At 34.3% G+C, this 14817-nt stretch overlaps 1 long non-coding RNA gene across 1 annotated transcript in view; it reads right to left on the reverse strand.

The window, feature by feature from the left end:
• LOC141578483 (uncharacterized) overlaps positions 1-14817 on the reverse strand; it is a 186787-nt gene that overhangs the window by 48965 nt on the left and 123005 nt on the right. Inside the window, exon 4 of the long non-coding RNA XR_012508869.1 lies at positions 5152-5193. This is a non-coding gene — a long non-coding RNA (uncharacterized LOC141578483). The remainder of the gene's footprint in view (positions 1-5151; positions 5194-14817) is intronic.

The following is a 14817-nucleotide window of genomic DNA, read 5'->3' on the forward strand; positions in this document are numbered from 1 at the left end:
ATAGATTTTCAAAGTCGTATCTACATACAAGGCATATTTAAAGAAGTCTAGGATATGGGCTTGCTCCTCCATACTATTTCCTCTCACCTCTTAGGGGCAATGATTCTCCCCTCCTTAAAGTTTAATTTATTCTTCCATTGTGTACTTATTTTTCTGTTTTTAATATAAGAAGGTGTTTCTTTTTCAATATTTTGGTGCTTTTGTTCTTTGTTGCCTTTATACTCAATACCATTCCATGGTACCCTGACCCTCTATTAGTTATGAGCTATTGGTTCCTTACTACAAGTAATAATTATAAGTAATAATGAAATCAGTTACTAAATTCTGCTTCCTCCTGTCCTCTCTCTTCTCCAGCATCTGACTTGGAGCAGTTCAGTTTAACTGACAGTTAATAACTATAAGGTCATCAGCAGGAATATTCCCTCCCCTATTCTCTTTCGAGTTTGCTAATGCTGTTCACATTTGATTTAGCTTCAATTTTGAATCAGCCCCATCTCCTATATATTCTCCAATTTTCTTTCCTTCATTTCCTAGAAATCGTAAGTTTGGAATATTTTAAAATATTATTTCCTGAATATACCATATGTTCAACTTTAAATCATATTTAATGAATATATTATCTAATTTTAGTTTCATATTTAATGAAATGAAATGATTAAATAAATTTTTTAATTTAGTATTTTACCTCCATCTTATTTTTCAAATTTCAGAAGATTTTGAAATTAGTTGTATAATCTAGGGGCTGATTATTTCTATCAATTGTGTCAGGAAATAGAGCTCAAAATCCAGTCAAAATAAGATTCACAGCAGATGGGAACTGAGCAGTTGTCTAGCATTATGGAAGAATGAACATGCTGGGACTGTGAAGACCTGATGGATTCTAAAAGGCATTTACTACTCCTAAAACGTTTTCCCAGTTTCCAGATATACTTTTTAAACCTCTCTCTAGATAAAATCTTGGATAAATATCTATATAATATTACTAATAGTTTCATACATGTAAGCAATAGAAAACTTTTGCAAAATTTTCTTATATCAAGAGTATTGTAACTATGTAACTTTGAACTCCATATTTGCTTAAATACCTGTATGCATGTGTATTTTATTTTAATATTTACTTTACATAGAAAAATATATTATTTATTCATTTAACAAATATTTATTGAACTCCCCATTGATACAGTAGGCATTAACGTAAAGTAATCCAGAAGATCAAAATATGAGCAACAGAATTTAAAAATACCCTTGAAACAAGATGTGTGCAACCTCTTAATAGATTACAATTACTCCATTTCCTACAGAAATTGGGAGTTTTCCTCACCCAAGTTCCACTCTTTCTAATTCTGATAAATGTAAGCAGCATGCATGTTGTCCTTAAAATTGGTAAAATAGGTAACAGATGGATGAAATGAAAATGGTTTATTTGTTGGCTTCTTGAAACTACAGGAAAAGACAGGCTGCTCCATCCCTCTCATTAAGTGTATCATATTATCATTATTGTTAGTTATGAGTATGGGTTCATACTGGAACCTCGTTTTTGTGAACTTTTTTATACCATGTACTCTTCATTCTATCAGCTATGTGGGAAAAGGTATTTATAGAAACATACTTATCCTGTACTTCTTATGAACTATTCCCTGGTATAGGCACTTGTATCAAAACAATGGTGGGATAAATGCAAGCCTTCTGATACTTTATAGCCTAATAGAAGAGACGTGCAAACTGGCCCTTTTAATGCAGAAAGGAATGTGACAAGTGAACCTTTCTAATAGTTCTGATTATGAAGCAATCAAAGGGATGGGAACTAAAACTCCAGGCACCTGGCTGGGCTTAAGTATTCCTATAACATAATTTGATTTTATGGCACGGAATCCGGTCTTAAAACCCAAAATACAGGTCACCTTTACTTGGCAATTGTACATCTGTGAGTGTAATACTGTATTGGCAAGGAGAAAAATAAGATACCTCATTCTACCATTAACATTATTGTATTTCTGGCCAACAGTTTAAAGAGGTCATGGAGCTATTGATCTAGAAATCATAATGCAAACATTACTCTGGCAATAACAAACTCATATACTAGCTTTAGAAAGTTGAGAATTTGTGTAAATACATTTAAAACATTCTTCACATTTGCAATCAACTATGAATTAGATTTGTTTGAAATATGCAATGGTTTAGATAGCAGAAAACCATACTGTTGTTACATAAGATTTGTATCACTATATATGCACTTTAAAGGGAACATCTTAAAATACTAATCAGATCATGATGTACATCACAATTTTACAAAGTCACCAACACAATTACGAACTTTGATTTTCCACTTGTACAAGGAACTGACTATAGATACCATTTCATGACCCTGGTGAAGAGTTTCAACATCCATGAGCATATATGTCTAGAATCATTTTTGTGCTCAGTTAGAACTATTTAAAATTATGCTAAAGAAATATCAAAAATATTTTCTGGAGGATGGAATAAAGGTGTACATAAGTCGTATATTTTGAAAAATAAAACTTTGAAAAAGAAACCAATAAGAAAAGTGACAACAAAAAGAAATGCCATAAATTTGTGCTGGGGAAACTCCAACAATTACCATTAGGTAAATTAGTTTATATCAATACATTTACATTGAATCAAAGCATTTGCCTATCTATGCACTTTTGTGAGCTTAAGAGCTATCTAAAGCATTGCAATATAGAAGCCCTGTCCTATTTTGTGTATACATAGAGACTGATGAAGTCATAAAATGACAAGGGTAGAAGGGATGCTACATTCAGTTCAATCATCATTTTTGTGAGGTATTACAGGCTATTTGCCATTTGATAGATGTCACACAAATGTATAACATTTTTCTGCATTGGATTATATCAGAGTAAATTTTAATAGTAAGATAAAAAGTAATTTTGGGAGGGTGAATATGGTACCGTCAATTTAATGGTTTAGTAATAGTAGAGGAAAAACTAGCACAGAGCAAGCCTGTGATTAATTTCACTGCTTCATAACATAGTCATCAGGACATAGATTTGAAACATAGATCTGAATGTTCTGAGATTTTAGAGAAGCTGTAGCTTTACTTTAGGATACAAGGTGGTGCTGTTTCATTTTACAAACAAAAACTGCTGTTACCAAAAGCTTGCAAAGCTAGAATGAGGACATCATATCTTATAAAGAGAGCAAGAATACAGAAGAAGCCAGTTCCATACCACTACATGCCAGTTATGATTTTGTTTAATGGAAAAATAGGTAAGTTATACCTATATACACTGCACAATGTAAATACAGAGGCAATAACAATATTCAACCAAGGATGAAATGTTCATTTTTTTAGTAGTTTACAGGGTTCTGTGGCCTGCAGTCTTTGTAGTGGCTGCAAAAGCTCCAGCCTTAAGGGAATAAAAATATGTGCTTTATGAAAAATGAGTGAAAAATTAAGGTTTCTTTCTAGTTTTTATTGACTTTTTGTACTGACAATCAACTATTTTACTGGTTTGCTAAATGAAAATCTAGCTCATCTTTTATTTTCAAATCTACTAATCTACAACATTAATGAAGACCAAAGGGTCCACTTCCTTTTATCGACTCAAATGCTAATCACCATTGCTAACTTTATGATTTTAAATGCAACAAAAATTGAGGCTTTAAAAATATTAATATTTCTCTTTATTTATTATTACCTTGCATAGAGAATATAGATGCAAATTTGGGGTCCTCTTTCAATGTCAGATTTCCTGTGTGACATCAGTCAAATTAAGTGACTTTTCTGACCTTGATTTTTAATCCCATTTTAAAGATACTTCATAGTAATATTTTCACAGTAGTTCTTAAAGTGTTTGTAATGTTTGTAAAACAAATTGAGAGGGTATTTTTAAAAATCACAAATATGTTTGTTTACTGAAAATTGACTGTAGAGAAATTTGGTTGTTTTGTGCATGTTGGTATCAACTTGGCAGATTTTTGCAAAAATGATCGACATCTATAACAATTTTATCAGGTTTTCTTTATATTTCAATCTATCTTATTAGAGGTTTTGGCTACTAAAAAAATTAACTCAAAACCTCTGTTAAAGACTTGTAAAACATAATTATATCCTTTACTAATATTTTTTTCACTCAGTCTGTTTACCCTGACATATCTGCTATTTAAGTGTAAATATTAATGTTAATTTACTTCTCTTTTTATATTTTTGCATTTTTCTTTACTAAAAGCTGACTGATATTTTCAAATAATAGGGAAGAAAGAACTGCTCTATTCACTTACTTTGGCATAAAATAGACTTATTTAAATAATGCTTTAAACTCAGTTTTACTGACAGAATAAATAGTAGACTCATTTATTGATGATATTATATTACATGGTTTTATTTATTCTATGGAGTACAGAAATATCATTAACCTAACCTTGAAAAGAAGTTTATGCCAGCAGAATTTAAGTCAGTGAGGACAGAGAAGGCAAGGTAGCTCATTTAGCAGCAAAAACCCAGTAATAAAAATGTTTAATAGATAGTAACGAACTGGGCTTAACCTGTTGAAAGGAAATCACACAGTCTCTGATATTTCCTTTAAGCTTAATGTCTAGACACTATGGCATGGATATTAGAGCATCTCTTAGGTGGCATTCTTGTGTAGTGATATAAATTATGCCTTTGAATCACATAGGAGCCTGGACTCAAAAAATAGCTCTGCCACTTACTTTTGTGTGGTCCTGGGCAAATAAGCCTCTTTCAGAGTCCGTTGCTTACATATCTATAAACTGGGGATAATACTTCCTTCCTTCATAGTTAGATGTGTGATTGTATGAGATAATTCATACACAGTGCTTAACAATAATACATGCTCAATAAAAATTAGCTAATCATTATGGTTTCTGTTTTCCAGTAAACGTATCTTTTTAAAAAAAAATCTCTTCGAGTATCCTTAAAATATCTGATTATTAAACTTTACTAATTTGTTTCCTGTCAGATAGATATGAAAGAGACAAAATGTTTAAAGGCTAATTCATTGCTTCCAAAGAGTGCAGTATGGGAAAAGTGGGAGAGGAGAACAGAATCATTCCACCATTGGAGAAAACTGACAAACACTGTCACAGGTCAACAACAACTGTGAAATCACTTTGATAGTAAGAATACATAATGTGATGGGACCTTACCTCTGTGATCATCTTCTCCAAAACACACAAGCCCAGGAGGATCTAGATTGGAAAACAGAGACAGGCAGTTCTGTCAGCTCTTCCTCCAAATCTGCAAACATTGGTACCACCAGCCCCACCTCAAGGTTCAAAGTGATGGACTACCCACGGTACAGCCCAGCACCCCTCCTGTGCATCTAGATGAACAGCAGAAAATGTCACAGGTGTAAATTTAAAGTGTCACCCCAAATGACAAATGACTTTCTCTCATGATGCCCAAACAAGCCACCTGGATTTGCCGAAAATCAAATCTATCATGATCAGCATTCTTACCTGAATGAAGTTAACCTCCTAAACCAGATGACCTTATTATGTTTTTACTCATTTATTTTCAAAGCAAATCAAGTGTATATGGCATCTTTAAAAAAAAATCATGTAAACATTGCAAAGTTCTTTGGGGTTATTTATAATCTGAAGAGATTTCTAGAACACACATAGCCCCAGTCTAATCAGTAGACAAACATCAGACAAATCCCAATTGAGGATTGTCTACCAAATTTCTTATGAGTACTTTTCACGCCTCTCAAGAGTATTAAAAATAAGGAAAGTCTGAGGAAATGTCACAGCCAAGAGGAGCCTTAAGGAGACATGACGCCTAATTACATAGAAGTGAAAGTGTATGTATCTGAGTCACACTGATAAATTCTCTAACTTAAGAGGTAGCACTTGGCCATCATTACCACAACATCCAGATCAGCAGTCATCAACATGTGGTGATGCCATTCCATATCCCATTCACCCCATGTAGAAATATGGATTAAATAACGGATAGATTGAAGGTTCAATACATTTAGTAAAATGGGATGCTAATACATAAACTCTATCAGTAAACATTCAATTTCATTTGAATCAAACAGAAGAAAAAGAAACAAGAAAAACCAAAGGAACTCATGCTTATCAGATAAATGTTTCTCCCTCATGTTATCTGCAAAAGATCAGGCAAAGGTTAAGGATTTATGAAACACATTATGAGGTTGAATCATTATGGTTTTTTTAAAAATTATATACGCTTCAGTTTTTTACAGTATCGATTTACTCCAGCTATAAATGATGAGGTAATTAGATGCAGGATTGAGCTTATTAAGAGACCTATAAACATTCCTGCCTGAGACATCTGGGTAGCTGATCCTCGTTCTTGCTCCACAGCCTTGAGTAAAGGAATGTCCTTACATCAGGCTGTGTAAACCTGGAGCGGGTTATAAATGGGATCTGAGCTGATGCTGGGTTATGGGACCTCACCTTGTTATTGCATTTTATATTATATAAATTCTAAGATTGATGTGGAGCACTTGGCCCAAAGGAGATGGTCCCTAGTGTATATCAACTAGCTTAAGTTACTACTATTTGAGGCTTAGATATTTAAGCCTCTGTACACAGGCAGGGCTAAGACAGTGACAGAAAACACCTGAAGTACCTCACACTCAGTCAGAAATTACTACTGACAAATCATTGTGAAGATTCTGAGGTGTAAATTTTTGTCATTCCATTGACTTTACAACATGTTGATTTCTCCTTTGTGCACTCCCATTTTGCTGACTTTCTTCAGTATTCCTTAGATAAGTAAACCCTGTATGATTGGCCTAGTGGTTTGTGTGATCACTTTGTTCCTACTTTTGACACAGGATAATGTAGAAATACGTCATAATCTTCACATCTTCTTTCTCATAAAGTTGTATAAATTATGTTATTATGTATTATTGTTATGGTTTAAGGCATTTATTTTTCTGTTCTGTAAGCATAACAATGCTTACTTTTGATTCCACTTGGCAGAATCTTCATTGTTGATTTTATATTTTGGTTCATTTGTTGATTGACTGGGTCTGACATTCAGGAATTTAGTTTTCACAAAAGGATCATAGGTATGGCGTTGTCTGAATAATTTTATATTTGATAAAATATCTCTTGTGTTTATATTGAGTAATATCTGGTCAGTGTCTAAGGAGTCCTGGGCCCCTTTTTATTTCTTTCAGAACTTTGTACACATGGATTTATTATCTTCTGGTATTGAATGCTGTGAAGGGAAGCCTCAAATAAGCCTTATTTTTTTCTTCTTGTAAGTGTGTTTATTTATCTTCCAGGATGGCTAAAAATCCACCCTTTATCCTAATTTTCAATAATATAATTTAGATGTGACTCATTGTTTGCTGTACTGTATCAAGCTTTTCCTGGAAAATGGCACGCCACCCAGTCTACAGATGCTGTCTTCCTTCATTTCAAATGTTTTTTTTTTCTTGTACTGCATTATTAAATAATTTCTCAATTCTATTTCTTGAGTTCTTTACTTCAGGGACATAAGCTTTCCTGATGTTGGATTATCTGAATTGCACAACAATTATCTGCTTTCACTGTGATTATCTCAGGACTTCTGTCTGCAACAGAAATTCCATTTCATTTTTTTCTACCCAGTTAAGGTTCCTCTGTTTCTGAATCTATTAATTCCCACTGCCACCACTACTCCCCCACCCTCTGCCGCCTTTTGGACACTTTACCTCCTACTCCCTTAGTGCCATAGTTTTTTTTTTAATATAATTATCTTTATCATGTCTAATATTTTGTCTTTTTTGTTTTTGTTTGTTTTGTTTTTTGGGGGGTAGTAATTAGGTTTATTTAAATATTACTTATTTATTTAAAAAAATTTTTTTAGTGGAGGTACTGGAGATTGAACCTAGGACCTTGTGCATGCTAAGCATGCACTCTACCACTGAGCTATACTCTCCCCCTAATATTTTTTTTTTTTTAAACTGATGTCATGTTCTTACTTAGTGTTCTATTATGCCAAACTCTCCTTTATACCAACCACAAATTTTTCATTTGATCTAGTTCGGATTTTACTAGATTCAGTAAGAAAGAAACTCCCTAAATACAACTGCTCAAACCAGAGAGAAGTTTCTTTTCTATTCACCTAACTGTTCAGGGTGGATGTCCCAGGTTGTTGGATGGCTCTCCAAATAGGTACTCAAGGACTTGGGCTCAGAATGACTCTGGATCTTCAGCACACACCTTTCAAGTTCATTCTAGTCATTGCCGCCCTTATTAGACAAAAAAAAAATGCAAATACACAAGGCCAGAGAGTTCCCTTAAAGAAGAGAGGAACATATTCCAACAGTAGTAGTTTCAATCACAACTTCTATTCCTTGGCTTAAACTTTGTTCTAGAATAAATAGTTATTTTATATATATATATATATATATATATATATATATATATATATACACACATATTTAATTCTGCAGTATATTTGCATTTTTCATGTCATTTCATTTTCTTTGGATGATACTTAAAGAATTTTGCCCAGATTTTCTCATTGTACTGATATATTTTGTTTAGTTTCTCCTCAACTTTATTCTGAGACTGTTTAATTTCCCCTCTGAACTAACTTTTGTGGATCACATATTTTATATTCTAACCATATTTCTTAACCACTGGTACCTTTTAAGCAGGGGAGTGTGGGGAGTAAGTTAGAATCAACACCATGATGCTCTAAATTTTACTTTTTTTCACCATCTTTTGAGATTTATGACATCAGATTGTTGCCTTTCCTTTTTTGGTAACTGCCACTATATTTATAATCATTTATTATATGTTCATTTCAATGAGGAAGGATAGTGCCTATTAGGTGTATTAGTCTAATTAAGTTTTACTGAGTTTCTAAACTTATTTTTATATAGACCATGAAAGTTGATACTGTTAACTTGTTTGCCACTGTGATTATTAAGAATAGTGTCCAAAGAGTAAACTATCAAATCATTGCTATATATCTCAATAAATGGGTGATATGTGAATGGTCAAAAATTTACAGATACAAGTCCTTATTTGGTGTTTTCTTTAAGGGAATTAAGTGCCTATGCATGAAGTCAAGTATGCCCAAATGCAACATAGGGAAATTCTCTACCCATCTTCTGGCCTTCCAGTGGAAATTAACACCCTCTAGATGAAGTCCATTTCCCATGTTACAAAAACAGCTGGAAATAATTTCTAGCTTTTGTGGGAATTATTTGTTCAAGAAATGTAGATAAAAACCATTAAAAGAAATATATTCTATTTACTTTATGACTTTGTGTTCTTAGACTGTTAAAAGCAAACAAAGTCTTTCATTATATTAGTAAATGAATGAACCATTTCTTATTTTAAATACAATGGTTCATCAAATAAAAAAAAAACTTACCTAGTCTGCTTTAAAATATTGATACTATTTGTTTCTAAATATAAGTTTACCTTTAAATATCAAACTACTAGTCCAATTTTAAAATAGTACTATTACAAGCACTCATAGGCATCAAAGTAAAAAGAGGTAACTTGTAGAAAGAGTATTCTTTGGACTAACAGCAAACATGAAACCTTTAGTTAACTTAGAAAGTGAAGCCGCTGAGAAAGAACCTACAATGAAACTCCAGCCTCAGTTATACATAGGCAGCAACTCTGTGTGTCTGGAATACAAGCCCTGAACTTGGATTTATGATTGCCATGTGCAATGTATTCCTTATACACTATTTTTTTTCTTTTTGCTCTGGTTTCATTTTTATAGACTGTCATATTCTATATATGAACTCATTTTTACACTAAACCCTTTGGCAAACTCACCTCAGTATTTAAGGGATTGCCTGTCTATTTGAGAACTTGGCTAAAAACAACAAAGGGGCAAATGGTAGAAAGATGGCATAAATCTGCTTTCTAGATTAACAGCCAATGAGCAGAAAATAGACATGTACACACAAGTTAGACTGAGTATCTAAAATAAGATGTGCTTAATTATAAACTATGTAAATCTCTAATTTGCATTGAACCAAAGGCTTTGTTGAGCTTTCATGTCTGTGAGGCAAGAGGGGTACCATGCATGTCCAGGGCTGGGGAAGGCTCACTCCACAGGACTTGGTCCTCCTTGAGAAACCTTCACGGTGACTTCACTCAAGACTCGCCACCCATCACTGATCATTCTGCTGCTCTTCTGGAGCTGACTTTTTCAAATGACATCATCTTGGCCCCAGTGGTTTGCTAAATTGGGTTAGATTCTCTATAAATTCCTTAGATTACGATCACACATTCGAGGTCTTACGTGATAGCCATATTTCCATCACCTGAAAGCCAGATTTTGTGAAAACGTAATGCACTTGGTAAAAATATAACTTAAAATATGTACAACTCTACTTATGGCATCCCGAAAAACATTTCTCCCACAGTCTTCTTCAGCTAGCTGACGGCAATAGTTCTTTTCTTCCAACATCATGTGTAATTCATCCAAAAATTCTGTTGGTTCTACTTTCAACATACATACAGAATCTGCACACTTAATCATCACCCCAACACCAATACCATGGGCCAGACCACCAGGAGCTCTCGCCTGGGTTATTACACAGCCTCCTCCCAGTTCTCCCTGTTCCCATCCCTGCCCTGAGCAGCATCAGCAGCACAGCATCCTCTTACATTCTGCAACATGTTACTTTGTGTCACTCAGAAGGCCCTCTCACAAGTAAAGGAACACTAGCTCCTTTTAGCTGTATGCTATAATCATTAAAGGCTTTGCACCAGCAAGGAAAAGTTTAGATATTTATCTAATGGATATACAAATTTAAAAATTACCATGCACCACCCATGCCCTGTGTTTAAAAGCCCTGGCTGATGAAGCAGACCAGGAGGAATTCAAATTCAATTTCCACCACTGACTATCATCAACTATGATTTAAGAAATTTAATTAATGATTCTAACCATCAGTATCTTGATATGTCAAATGTGATCACAACAATGCCATGCCATTTTATATGACTGTAATAATTTATAAGATTGGTATCTCTGAGTCTAACCAGGAAAAATTAAAAAAAAACCACTCAAAATATTTGTAACATGACATTTAATTCTGGGAATTAGTGATCAAGGTGACATGGATCTGGGAAGCCATAAAGGGGAGGATGAAATAACCCAGAGAAAAGCAATGGCAGGAAGCTACTGCACTCTGCGATTGGAGGGATAAAAGATGGCACTGCTAGAGGCCAGAAGTCATCCTTTTAAAGCTGGAACCATCATGGGCCAGTCAGATACAAGCTCGAACCACAGAGAGGCTACAGATGAATCAACCGCCCAGCAAAGATGAAGGTGAGAATAACTGTTTTCCCCTTCCCACTGTCCTCCAAAATCCCACCACGTCTTCATGTTCAAGGTGGCCAGAAGCTGAATGACAACAGACGCTGGGAAACACACCAGAGGAGGTGAAATCCTCTCAGGAAGGATGAAGCAGGGGAAGAGAGAAGAAATTGGGAGCAACAGGGCCCAGGACTGGTACAAACTGTCACGAAAAATCTTAAAATCAGCTGGTGTAGTCTAGAGATCACTTAAGTGTTCATGAGAAGCAGTGACTTCAAATGGCCATAGAAAATATACTCTCTAGGAGCACAGAGGAAAGGAAAGTTGCTATTATGGGCTGGGGCTAATGGAGGTCAAAATTAAAACTGACTTAAATACCAAGGTAAATATTTCTAGTGGATCACTGATAGTGGTCTATGCTTTCCATTACTTGCATACCTTACGTATATAATAAACCTCTGGAATGAGAAAAAAGAGTATGTATAACTGCCAACCAAAAGAGGATATCAGAAATCAAATTTTGAAAAAAAAAAAGGTACAGCATTATTTGAGTTACTTTATTGATTTACAAACATGAAGAAGTCATTGAGACATCTGAGTTATAACAACAGAGAAAAAATAAATAAGACAGCCTAAGTCCAGATGCAGAAATGAAGAGCAAAGCTGCTCATTGTTGTGTATACACAGTCACCATTCACGTGAATGCCTTTCATTCATGATCAGAGGGGACAATACTTCCCACGGGATCTTGAATTCATATTTATTCTATTGACTAATATACATTTTCACATGCAAATGAAGATATACTTGGAATGCAAACATATCTTGTATTTTTGCTAATTATGAATCTCCTTGCATGATGATAATGTTTCATTTTCATTACATAAACCGGAAATTCAAGTACTGTTTGAAATGCTTAAAATGCAGAGTTTGGAAGGAAGCTCAGCCTTGTAATACTACAATGACTTAGCTCTGCAGGTATTTCAGAGCTGAAAATCAGTGAAGCGGCATTCTCTTTGACTGTGTAAATACAAGCCTCAGGAGTCACACACATCTCCCCAGACAATTCTAAGGGAAAAAAGTCCTATGGCACAGAAACTCAGTGTCAGTGAAATTAAGAACCAATGTTTGTATGTCTACAAAGAAATTTTGGCGTTGACCCATTTTCTGCCTATCATGAGGCAAGATCAGGTGGACCTCAAATGGTATGGACTGGTTTGGATAACTCAGGAGACATACCCTGCTACTGTAATGAGCAGCACTGGTTTAAAGTTTACGGAAGGAAAAACACGAAACTAATGCTCTAGGTGAGAAGTTAGGTTAAGAATGAAAAAGGAAATAAATCAATGTTGACTTAATGCAGAACCAAAGCTCTGGCAGTGAGATGGGGCCCTTTCATAATAAAGACGAAGCTTTTTAAAAGTAAGGCTACATGAAGGATATGAATCTGGTCAGATTTTATTTTGTTAACGTGAAATTACATTTCTTTGAGAAATGTAATAGGTGTAATTACAATAGGGGTCTTGTCTGCTATGTTTGCATTCTAACATATTAGAAATGTGGCTGTATTTCTTCCTACACTAGTCGATTTGAAAGTCCCATGCTTGTGTCAGTTTGCAAATGAACTTTGCAATCCTGTAAAGAGGAAGGCAATAAAAAGTGGAAATAATTTATCACTGCTCACTTATTTTCAGTGAATACGCCCGCATATGCCTCTTTCAGGATGACACAGAAACGACACTGACAAGTATATAACTCTTGCTTTTAACCTAAACTGCAAGCCGCTATTCCTGTTGACCTTTCCTTATTTTTCTTTCTTGAAAATTATAAACACAGCATTGAATTTCTCGGTACATTGAGTGTTGCCTATTTGAGAACATACCACTCTATGAAGTGTGAGGAAATTTCCAAAACCTCTGTTTGCAGTCTTTAGGTAAATTTTGTCCCTTTTTCTTTTAATTCCTTTCTAACCCTGTTTCCTCTAGAATATGTAACATGAAGTGAAACTGCTTATTACCAAATGCCTCTAACTGTATCCCAACATAGCTATATGATCTTACATTTTATTGTGTTCCTTAGATTTAAGTGGTCTCTAATGTGTTCAAAGTTAATATTTGATGAAAACTTGTTAATATTTAAATAGTTTGCCTAATGCAGGAGTTCCTACTGAAAATGGGAGTATATAATATGATCATCTTTGAGTGAATAAAAATAAAACCTCAAATGATCTTTTCTTTGGTCAGCTGCACTTTACTAAGTTCAGGACTTTCAATTTTTCAGGAGTTCACAAATTATGATTGATGTGATTTTGAAGATGTCTATAATCTTCATATTTTCTTTTTGAATGTGATTTTTCATTGTATATTCATTATCTTTCAGAGATTTCAATTTATTGTCAGCATGCATTTTTTTAATGGTAGGATATTAGCTCTTATGAGTTTACCAATAAAATATAAAAGATAAATAATTTTTACACTTTAATTATTAAGGCAGTAACTTTATCAGTAACTCATTGGAATAGTCCATGATTTTAAGGGAAGATATACGATTTTAACAGGAAAATGCAAGAGAAATTTAAGTTATTTTCCATTGAAAAGGTAGAACAGGGTGATGTAGAGCAGTTACGGAGTCCTAGGGGAGAGAAGGTTAACTACAGAGCTGGAAGGGTTGTCATAGGGCTCATGAGAACGAACTGAGCATCACAAAGCTAGGTCTCCTTGGACTCTGATTTGCTTATGTTGATGTTCTTTTAAATCATGCTTCATATTTTGTTGTTAAAAATAGGTTGACTTTTTTGTGTGTGTGTTAAACAGCAACATTTTGTCACTGGGAGGAAATAGATGACACTTGCCTTATAGGTCTTTTTCTTTCTTTCTTTCTTTCTTTCTTTCTTTCTTTCTTTCTTTCTTTCTTTCTTTCTTTTTTTCTTTTCTTTTCTTTTCTTTCTTTTTTTCTGTTCTTTCTTTCTTTCTTTCTTTCTTTCTTTCTTTTCTTTCTCTCTCTCTCTCTCTCTCTCTCTCTCTCTCTCTCTCTCTCTCTCTCTCCCCCCCTCCCTCCCTCCCTCCCTCCCTCTCTCCCTCTCTCCCTCTCTCTCTCTCTCTCTCTCTCTTTTGGAGTACTTACTGCCTTCTAAAGAAAAAAGAATAATCTAAGGGACACCCCTGGCCTCTTTGTCACTAGTTAGGGGCTGAAATCTGAGGGCAAACCTCTCTCTGACTTTCACAGTCTGTTCATTTTTTAGCCTCTCCCTAGATTTGGGGTGTTCTTCTTAGAAAGGGCAGTGATGCATCAGTAATCCATTTACATTTGCTATTTCTCAAGAATTTTCACTCAAAAATCCATATCAATATCTTAAATATACATGAAGAGCTTGACAAAAAAAAGCTTGCTATTTTGAATAGTAATTTTCAAAGTGCTTTTTTGTACATTATTCCATTTGTTACTCAAAGTTATAGAACTTCTCATGAATATAAATTAGAAAAGATGTACTCTACAGAGAAAGAAATTGAAAACTCAAAGAAAAACGTTTTTTTCCCAAATAAATGGATTAC

The sequence above is a fragment of the Camelus bactrianus genome, chromosome 8, assembly GCF_048773025.1.
Source record: "Camelus bactrianus isolate YW-2024 breed Bactrian camel chromosome 8, ASM4877302v1, whole genome shotgun sequence".
In the NCBI taxonomy this organism is placed as follows: domain Eukaryota; kingdom Metazoa; phylum Chordata; class Mammalia; order Artiodactyla; family Camelidae; genus Camelus; species Camelus bactrianus.